The sequence below is a fragment of the Homarus americanus genome, unplaced genomic scaffold (assembly GCF_018991925.1).
Source record: "Homarus americanus isolate GMGI-L3 unplaced genomic scaffold, GMGI_Hamer_2.0 scaffold44060, whole genome shotgun sequence".
In the NCBI taxonomy this organism is placed as follows: Eukaryota; Metazoa; Arthropoda; class Malacostraca; order Decapoda; family Nephropidae; genus Homarus; species Homarus americanus.
The window spans coordinates 518,897-530,000 of record NW_024756871.1 but is presented as its reverse complement, the minus strand read 5'-3'; the positions used below and the strand labels follow the sequence as shown (position 1 = coordinate 530,000).

At 41.0% G+C, this 11,104-nt stretch overlaps 1 long non-coding RNA gene across 1 annotated transcript in view; it reads left to right on the top strand.

Annotated features, from left to right (window-relative positions):
• LOC121856993 overlaps positions 1–10,257 on the top strand; it is a 54,317-nt gene extending 44,060 nt beyond the window's left edge. Inside the window, exon 2 of the long non-coding RNA XR_006087087.1 lies at positions 9,986–10,257. This is a non-coding gene — a long non-coding RNA (uncharacterized LOC121856993). The remainder of the gene's footprint in view (positions 1–9,985) is intronic.
• The last annotated feature ends 847 nt before the right edge of the window (positions 10,258–11,104 follow it).

Genomic DNA, 11,104 nt, shown 5'->3' with positions numbered 1-11,104 from the left:
TTTGTTCTGTTTTAGTTCTGTAAAGCAAAAAAAAAACTCGTTAATTTTATGGGATTAAATTTTTTTTTTTTGTGATATTAATTTAGATAAGACCGATCTATGTGAGCTGAGTGATACCTGATTGGTCCCCTGCTAGTCACTCACTCAGCGCCCCCGCCCTAGCCTATCACACCCCCACACATGTCACTCTAGTTGAGCCCCAAGGAGATCTGCAACTGTTGGTATATACGCCACGGTATCTACATACATATACCATATGGGACCAACGACTTGTAGGCGACATTATGCGTTAGGCGTAAAACCGCCTAGTCCCCATACCTAGTCGGTCGGTCGAATGGTCGGTCGGTCGCCCCAAGCAATTTAGGGAGTGACTTACAGTAGTTGACGCAGGTGTTTCGGTGGTAGGTGATGATGATATTTCTTCACCTGTCCTCCTGAAACAGGTGAAATACATACTATAACCGATATTATACTAATTATATCAGGTGTTGTAGTACGTATATCATAATAATCATAATATCAACTAATTCTTATAGTAAACTCAACTTGACATCATCAACCATTTTATATAAATATATATTATAAGTAGTACAGTAAATTTCTAACAGGATATGAACTATTTTATATAACTCAAACTCGATCAGAACTTGTAACAGGATATACCAACCATTTTATATATTTATCGCTAAACAAGTCAGTGAAGTGAACTTGTTATGGTTGATGAAGTGAACTTGTTATGGTCGGTGAAGTGAACTTGTTTTGGTCGGTGAGGTGAACTTGTTATGGTCGGTGAAGTGAACTTGTTATGGTCAGTGAAGTGAACTTGTTATGGTTGATGAAGTGAACTTGTTATGGTCAGTGAAGTGAACTTGTTTTGGTCGGTGAGGTGAACTTATTTTGAACTTGTGTCGCCAGTGAGCCCAGGCGGTGAAGGAGCCATCCACCTGTGTCCTGTTAATATCTATGTTACCTGCCTTCCTCTACCACCATTAATTATACTGCCTCTACCACCATTACTTATACTGCCTCTACCACCATTACTTATACTGCCTCTACCACCATTACTTATACTGCCTCTACCACTATTACTTATACTGCCTCTACCACTATTACTTATACTGCCTCTACCACTATTACTTATACTGCCTCTACCACTATTACTTATACTGCCTCTACCACTATTACTTATACTGCCTCTACCACTATTATTTATACTGCCTCTACCACCATTACTTATACTGCCTCTACCACTATCACTTATACTGCCTCTACCACTATTACTTATACTGCCTCACCACTATTACACATACTGCCCCACCACTATTACTTATACTGCTCCTACCACTATTACTTATACTGGGCCCTACCAATCATTACTTATACTGCCTCTACCACTATTACTTATACCGCCCTACCACTATTAATTTACACTGCCCCCACCAATTACTACTATACCGCCCCACCACCACACTTATACTGCCTCTACCACTCATTACTTATAACGTCTCTACCACTATTACTTATACTGCCTCTACCAATTACTTATACTGCCCCACCACTATTACTTATACTGCCCCCACCACTCATTACTTATACTGCCCCACCAATCATTACTCTATACTGCCCCACCACTCATTACTATACCGCCTCTACCACCATTACTATACCGCCCCACCAATCACTATACCGCCCCCACCACCACACTTATACTGCTCTACCACTATTACTTATACTGCCCTACCACTATTACTATACTGCCTCACACCATTATTTATACTGCCTCTACCACTATTACTTATACTGCCCCTACCACTATTACTTATACTGTCTCTACTACTATTACTTATACTGCCTCTACCACCATTATACTGTCTCAAATTACTTACTTATACTGCCTCTACCACCGTTACTTATAATTGCCCCACCACCATTACTTATACTGCCCTACCACCATTACTTATACCGCCTGCCTCATTACTATACACCACTATTACTTATACGCCTCTACCACTATTACTTATACTGCCTCTACCACTATTACTTATACTGCCTCTACCACTATTACTTATACTGCCTCTACCACTATTACTTATACTGCCAATTACTATTTCCTCACTCAATTTTCCTCATCCCCTATCAACAACAATAGCAAGAACAACAACAAAAACAACAAACCAACTGTGGGAGACACTGGTTGCCTACTTTTCAAATCAATTAACCACAATTATAGAAATCCTTCGTCTAAAAAAACCCGAGGAAAAAAAAACGAAAACTACGAAAAAAGAAGATAATTATTCTCGCCGTCGTATCCACAGCTCAGCCCACAATACACCTTAATTTTCCAAGAGCAATTAAATTCGAGGCATTGGGAAAGAGTTGCCACATCGCACCAGGCATTAGGGAGGCGAGGGAAGAAGAAGAGGAGGAGGCGTAGGAGGAGGAGGAAGCGGTAGGAGGAACAGGGCAGCGGTAGTATTCTCGTGTCCTATGCACCGGTAACTGATATTATCATTTGTTTGTTTGTTTAGGCAAGTTGTATGGAGTTTTATAGGACCGGATACACGGACGGAGAGAGGGAGGTGGATGATATTCTCTCTCTCTCTCTCTCTCTCTCTTTACCACCACTTTTCTTCCCCCTACCAATGGCTTCCTCTCCTGCCTCCTGCCCCACCCCCCCTCCCCTACCAGCTTCCCAGTACCCCTTGTCAGCTTAATGCGAAGCTTAATGAAAGTGAACTAAAAGCTTCGCGCCTCACCTGTGTTGCCAGTGATGAGAGGTTGATAGGTGGAGTAACGAAGGAGAAAAGGAAGAGTGGAAAAGAAGGCAGGAAGGAGGAAGGAAGGACAAAGAAGGAAAGAAAATTGGGGAAGGAAGAGAGAAGGAGGAATAGAATGCCTGAAAAAAAAAGGTATCAGTTACGGATAGATCGATGTTTCAACCTTATATTACACAGGATGACTCGGTGAAACCTTAAGGAGGGTGAAGGAGTTGAAGGAGGTAGAGAACAATGAGGAGGGAGAGGAGGTAGAATGAGGGAGAGAATAGAGTGAAGAAAAAGAAGTGAAAGGAAAAGAAGGGGTGGCAAGTACGACTACCATTAGCTGCGAGGTCAATGCTTCGAGGGGCCTTACTGGAGGGGGAGGAGGAGGAGGAGAGGGGGGGGGGTGGGTGAGAGAGGCAGTGAAGGAAGAGGTCAAGGTGCAGTAATATTCCTTACGTCTAAATCAAATGTAAGTTTGTATATTTTCAACCACACACACACACACACACACACACACACACACACACACACACACACACACACACACACACACACACACACACACACACACACACACACACACACACACCTCTATAACAATGCGTCAGTTATAATTAATTACCTACCCACACGTGTGCATGTATAATGTTTATTTATCATTAGGGGAAATTAGCAACAGGTGTCATTCATTTAAAATTACATATACAAAAGTCATTTATATAAAAAAAATATCCTTTCTTCGTCATCCAGTAATTAAACTACCACGGTTACCCAATCACCTAAATCAAATCCCATGGTGTTTACATTGGCAACAGCCCTAAACATTAGAGATGGCAATTACGTGCTCATCCTTATTCAACAGTCACTCCCCCGTGATAGTTGTAAAAATAAACACATTCTACTGGATAAATCTATTTGGTAATGTTTTTCAGCAGTAGTTTGTCTCGTGGCGGACTGTTCAGTTAAAGCTCCACCAATTTATAAAGTCAACAAGGTACGGGACTGTGTTGCCTGCCTCTGTGTCCACTATAGCACTCTACTGCCTCTGATTCACCTATTTTTACCTCCTGTTAGCACACATGTCATAAAGGCCTTTTTTAGAGGGTAAGCGTCTTATCCAGCCTCTACCACCCTGCGAACTTTTGGGAAATAATGATAACTTTGGGCTATTTTTTGTATAACTTCTATAGGCCTAACGCAGTGTGTAATAGTGCGGTGTGTTCTCTCTATTCTGTTTATGTTTCCTCTGTGTCTCCCGCTCTGTTTTACCTCTCTTCTTCTCTCTTCTTGCAAGCAGTTAATATTAATAGTCTCTCCTTCGAATTTATATATACGCCTAAAAATCTCAGAAAAAGGGAATTTTTAACAAAGTCCAAACGACTGTAAATTTCAAAATTGGCAATAGTTCCAGTAACTCGGGATACGCCTAGAATATCCGAAATTAGTAATTGTTACAATACTCCTTGTAAGGCAAGATAATCCGGAAATTAGAATTGTTGAAATAACTCCCATACACCTGGAATTTATGGAATCAGGAATTGGTAGTAATAATTCCATATACGCCTTATCCATCTGGTTACTCCTTTTGGGAATTGTGTTCAGGAGGTCACTGTGTTATGGGGTGTTGTGACTAATGGTTGTGGGTCACAGCATGGGGGGGGGGTAGGTGTAGTGGAGAGTTAAATGGTAATATAGGTGTGGGAACTCGTCACTGAGAGAAGGAATATTATTATTATTTTATGTTTTTTTACTTTTTGTTTAATGGAAAATTAATGTATTGTTTTTGTAATTTAAAAATAATACGGCCAATATATATGTAATGTAGTTATTTGGTTAAGTTTATTATTTCGTGGTTTATTGATTTATCCTGTTGGTTATGTTGTTATTATAGGTTGATATTGTATGTATAACACACACACACACACACACACACACACACACACACACACACACACACACACACACACACACACATATACCTGTCCGCTATTTCTCACCAAAGATTGATTTTCTTCACTAGATTTCTCAGCTGAGTTAGACACGCTCACCATTGTTTCTCGCTAATAGGGGGAGAATGAACCCGTTTCCGGAGGGCAAGGCAGGCTAGGGGAGGGCAAGGCAGGGCAGGGTGGGGCATGGCAAGGTAGGGGAGAGCAAGGCAGAGCAGGGGAGCGCAAGGCAGGGCAGGGGTGGGGACGGTAGGGCAGGGAGGGCAAGGCAGGGTAGGGAAGGGGAGGGAGGGCAAGGCAGGGAGGGAGGGCAAGGTAGGTGAGGGCAAGGCAGGGGAGGGCAAGGTAGGGGAAGGCAAGGTAGGGGAGGGCAAGGCAGGGGAGGGCAAGGTAGGGGAAGGCCAAACCTTGACGCACTGCCAACGCACTACCGTATGCGGACCATGGTACAATGTGTGCGTCCCGGGTGATGAAGAGGCTGACGCAAAGACTGACAACCCTGACAGTTATTGATTTACTGACATGTTGTGGGTGTGTGTGGAATTAGCTCAACGTCAGCACGACCATGGCCGACCGAGAGAGAGAGAGAGAGAGAGAGAGAGAGAGAGAGAGAGAGAGAGAGAGAGAGAGAGAGAGAGATGTGTGTGTGTGTATGTAGAGGAAGGCTGAACTCACGCTTCTATAAATACCAGTAATAAACTAAGTACAATCACCACTTATGTAAACAGTAGAACTAATCAACAGTCAGCTCTTGTATAAAAAATAACAATTATCGACAACTGATACTATGTAATAAATAATCATGTTAGTCGAGATCCAGCGATTATATATACAACTGTATTTTTCAACACCCAGCGCTTGTATAACCAATCACACTTACCTAACAGCTGGTACTTGCATAATAATACCAATCAACAAGTAACTGTCGTATAACCATTTATATAAATCAACAACCATCTCTCGTACTACCTCCCATACTGATCAATAACAAGCTTACAGGTCACACTAAACAACTATCACTTGTTTAACATGTCATAGTAATCAACACTCATCGCTTGTTTAACCTGTCATACTAAGCAACAACTATCACCCCTGTACTTAATTATACTCATAAGAACTCACCATAATCCTCTAGAGTTAAATTATAGATACTCCAGCTAAGGCCAGAAATATTACCGAGGCGATGAGATCAAATCAGAAGACGTCAATATTTAGCGTCTTTGAGGACTCGATGCTGAAAGAGTCGTATGTTTTTTCTTCATGGTAACTGGGGATGTAAGAAGGTATATCTGTCTGTCGCATTTAGGTTGAGAATAAATATGGATTCTTAAAGTTTCGTGAGGTTAGGTTAGATTAGGTTAGGTAACGTTAGGTTAGGTTAGGTTAGTGTCTGTATAGTAACTGAAATTTTATCATACTTGAATTACAACCAAAATGTATTCTCAAAGGCTTGTACGTAAAAGTTTCATATTTCTTTGAGTTTTGATATAGCATCCAACTGGCTCACTTAAACTACGAGACAAAGATGACACCTAAAGTACACTGAGACTCTACCGTAAATAGAAGCGTTCTCTCATCCCCATGCAGGTGGAGGCAGAAATATCACCTCTGAGAACGCATTAGTAACACCTGTTGAGTGGCTGATGAAGGCGGCCTCCCCGTCCTCTTAGAAGCGTAGTTTAACTGAGTCATATATCCAGGTAGGAGTAAGCCAGGTAATATACGCACCTTAAAGAATCAATGTTTGTGTCGTGGCGTGAATGCAAGATGCCTTCGAGGATTCATAGTTAAAGGTAAAAATGTTTAACTTATGATTATCTGAGAATTCACCTTGGCGTCGCACCTGAGTTACACATATACATCCTAGTTTCAGATATAAAATTTACCTTACGTATATTTTAGAATCTACCTTTGCGTTGTATAAGTGAATCGGTTAGATAAAGCCTTTCCAACATTCATTTATAATTACAGATGCACCATATAACTTACGAACATTTTGTGACTCCATCTTTATATCGTATAGAAAGATTCCTTCTCATCAGTTGCAAGGACAAAGATGACTTACGAAAGTTTAGGAATTTAAACCCCCCAGGAAAGTAAGGTGGGAACTTAAGGAGGTTTGTTTCATTAGTTGGCGAGGCACGTAGCTACCTGATGTGAGGGGGTCTGATTGAGAGGGTGTCGAGTGCTTTCTGGGGCGACCTAAACAGTGTGTGTGTGTGTGTGTGTGTGTGTGTGTGTGTGTGTGTGTGTGTGTGTGTGTGTGTGTGTGTGTGTGTGTGTGTGTGTGTTGATTTTGTTGTATGCGGAATGTTTTTTTCTCTGGATGTGTGTAGTCTCTCTCTCTCATCCCACCACCACTTAACAAAGGTAACATTCCAAGAAGCGATGCACACTCAGGCGTATCTAATTGAAATGGTTTAAGCATGAAGGGAATATCAAGACGAGTAATTATAGACGTATTCAGGAAGCACACTCAAGGCCCAGTATTTGAGTTATCTCGCGCATCTCAGATATCCCAGGTACTCAGGTTATCCCAGGCCTTGAGGTTATCCCAGGCTCTTAAATATCCCAGGTTGTATTTTTTAAAGGATTGCAGAATCTTAGGTACTCATAAAGAGATCGGAAGTACTCATTCATTTAATACATGATCACTGTATTTCTTCACTGTATTTCTTAATTGATCTTTAACAAAAATCTTCAAGATGTATTATTTACCCAAGTTTATCGATTTTTTTTCTTATTTACAAATTTTATCAAATCGTCTATGAACCTCGCTTTATTTACTCTTTGTTTACATTAGATCTCCTTTATGTTAACCTCGCTCATAGGCAACACTGCTTACCTTAAGTATTTCTGACCACCTGATTAATATGCTACTGGGTGTCTATCTTGGTATTTCGGCCATGTTACATTGTGGTAAATGTGGATGAGGGAAAAACATGGTTTATTGGTAGTGTGTGACTTGTTGTGAGAGAGAGAGAGAGAGAGAGAGAGAGAGAGAGAGAGAGAGAGAGAGAGAGAGAGAGAGAGAGATTAATTCTATACAACTTTTGTAAAGGAAGAAAAACGGACAAGAATTCATTTACGAGATCCAACTATAATCCAGGCCATGTGGGATACTGTACCTCTGTTGAAGAAAGAAATAAGTTCATTCAGCTAATATACTGCGTAATGTTAGTTCAAACCTCTATCCTCTTCACCGACTACCCAGATTAAACATTGCTGTGGTTATCAAACACGTATGTATTAAGGACACTGAAGCTACAAGAGTCACCCATCGCGTCGTAGAAACTGTCACTGGCTGTAGTGTAAACAAACTAAGGCTGTTACTGTTCTCCCACGTTCAGGGAGCCATAAGTCTGCCAGATATTGTTAGAATTTACTGGTATTCTTACACGTCTTAGGTCTTGGTGATGCACTTTCATGTACCAAGTAATCCAATCCCTGTTGTTGAATATATTCCGTCTACAAGCAAGTGTTTCGGTTGACAGAAAAACGATTAGATTGGAAACTCGGAGAGAGCTTCCTGGTTTAATATCCCTGCTTTCCTCCCTTTCACTCCCATGATCTTTGAAAAGGGGAGGAGAGATTGTGGAGTGTAAGGATGAGTAGGAGGAGGTGGGGAGGTTATTGGGTGTAAGGAGGAAGAGAAGGTGGGGTGGTTATGGGTTTAAGAATGGGGAGAAGGAGAATAAGGTTTAGAGGTTATGGGGTGTAAGGATGAGGAGGAGGAGAAGGAGCAGGTGAGGAGGTAGCCAGTAGGAATAATATATGACGAGGAAGGTGTAATATATACAAGCTCCTGAGGGGACAAGTGTGGTTCCAGCTGGGTACACGCTGGTCACCTGCACTGTTTATATTCCGGGTGTGTCCATTCATTTGTGTCTCATTCATCAGTATGTCTTTGCCGAGTGTTTCATTCATCAGTGTGTCTCTGCTGAGTGTTTCATTGTGTTCGTGTTGAGTGTTTTATTTATTGGTTTGTGTTAGACGCATGTTTTTCATCTCTCTCTTATCCACCACCAATCCATCAAATACAAATATCCCCGACCATTTCTTATTCATCTCTTGTATTCCGGTCAACCCTTGGGCCTGTCGTTCATCCATCATCAACTTTTCCTATAATAACAAAGTCATTCCTTGTCATCCATCCACCCTTCGTCGCCTGCTAAGTTGTGTTAAGTGACGTGTAATTTGTGCCACCTGTATTACTATCAAATATTAATCCTAAGTAAAGTTCATAGGATTTATACATTTGTAGTCTTGGTGCATTTTAGACGCCATTTTGGGTCATCACCTGTGTTAAATTTATATTTTCTATTTATTTATTTATTTATTTATTTATTTGTGTGTGTGTGTGTGTGTGTGTATGTGTGTGTGTGTGTGTGTGTGTGTGTGTGTGTGTGTGTGTGTGTGTGTGTGTGTGTGTGTGTGTGTGTATGTGTGTGTGTGTGTGTGTGCCACTCAGCAGGTTGCCACTTTCCATTATCCCCTGCCAACACTGCTAGCTCTTTGACTTTACTGTGGTCATGATTCTTGTTGGTTTAGTGGAGCAAACACACACACACACACACACACCAGTGTTTATGTGTGTACTGGGATATACCTCTCACTGATGTATACAAACACGATGAGTATTGTGTGTAGAGTTAGTGTGCTGGTCAATCTGGAGTGTTTATCGCCAGCTCCGGGCTTACTGTCTCAATAAAGAAGTATTCCAACAAGGGTTTATTAGTATTTACCGGAGATACATTTTAACAGGAAGATCTTAAGAATATCACGAGGATGGGTTCGAACTGTATCGTAAGTTTGGTTTAAGTTTATTTAAGGTTTAGCTAAAATGTTTCTGTGGTTTATATATGTCTATTCACTTGGTTTAAATTCTACCAGGAGGTTCTTGTAGGAGGTGTAGGCAGGTAACACTAGTTCTTGGGGCAGAGATACACAGTTACAAGTAACCAGGAACGTGATGGCCTCAGTTGGTGGTGGGGGGGGGATGTTGTGGTGTGTGGGTGTACCTGTATGTATTACCTGCTTGTTGTCTCACCTCAGGCGCGGCACTCAAGAGGTCATATGTACTCCCTGATATCTGTGTTTCTCTCGTGTTCTCTCATAAGACCAACGCGATTCCTTCTTGTACGAGGAAAAGTGAGTCTTATAATTAGATGCTTCAGTGGTGCTTTATTTGGGGTAATTCGTATTATTTGTTATGATTGAAGTCTCTTACGTCATAATTATATCTTGGTGTTACCTTTCTCACCTGTGTTACAGAAGCTTCACCTTAGATAAAGTGCTACAACATTATGAGTGTGTGTGAAATCATAGAAAATATATTATACAGTAGAAAAATAAGATAAAAACCCCAATACAAAATATATATCTATTAGAATGTCGAAAATGACCAAAGCGGCGAGAATAACATATATTAGCCTCATACTATGACCTATGTCGAGACTCATTCTTAAGGATGGGATTGACAATAATACTCAGAGTGTGATATGGTTACTTTAGTGTGTCGGTAAGGAATTAAAGGCCACTAGTGTCCCCCCCCCCCAAAAAAAAATAAAATAAAATAAGTGTGGTGTGTGTGTATCAGTGTGTGTTAGTGTGTTGTGGTGAACCTTCCATCCAATTCCCCAGTATAAAGGAAAAAAAACTGGGGAACGGATTTGTCTCGCCGCCCTCAGCTGGACCTTCTGCCCGACACCCACCCATCATGAGGACCGTCTATCACTGCGTCTGGGTGAGTGTTAGTGTTGTAGTTTTTCCTGTGATGATATTTGTGTTGTTCTTGTGTTGATGTAGTCTCTCATTTTTCCCTTTTTTCTTTTGTCCCCTTTCTGTCATCCTTTCGTTTCTTTCCTCCTCCCTCTTCCCCTTCCCATCCATTTCACTACGTCCCTTCCTCTTCTCCTATCCCCTTCATCTACCTCTTCTTCCCTCTTACCCACCACCATAAGAACCAACTCCTGCCTCTTAAATTTTTTGGGGGTAAGTGTCACTCTTTGTTTTCATTTGATTTTCGTCTTTTCTAATATTTTCTTCTATTTCCTTTTGTATATATTTAGGTTAAGTGTTTGTTCAGAAATTGATGATGAACTTCTGTGTATTCAGTTGGAACTCAGTGACTGCTTTGGTTACCTGTGGTTTTTACCTGTGTTAATTAACCTTTATTTTGTCGAGGTGAAAGACAGGTGTATGTAAGTTTCTCTTCTGCCTTCCGTAAGTGTGTGTTATTTTTGTTCTATCTTACATGTGTTATATTTCTATGCCTTTGCGAACAACAGACACACTACTGTTAGCTTCCTGTCATCTGTTGTGTACTGTTGTTGATCTGTTGTCTGTTATTGCTGATCTGTTGTATACTGCTGCTGTTAACATAAGAACATA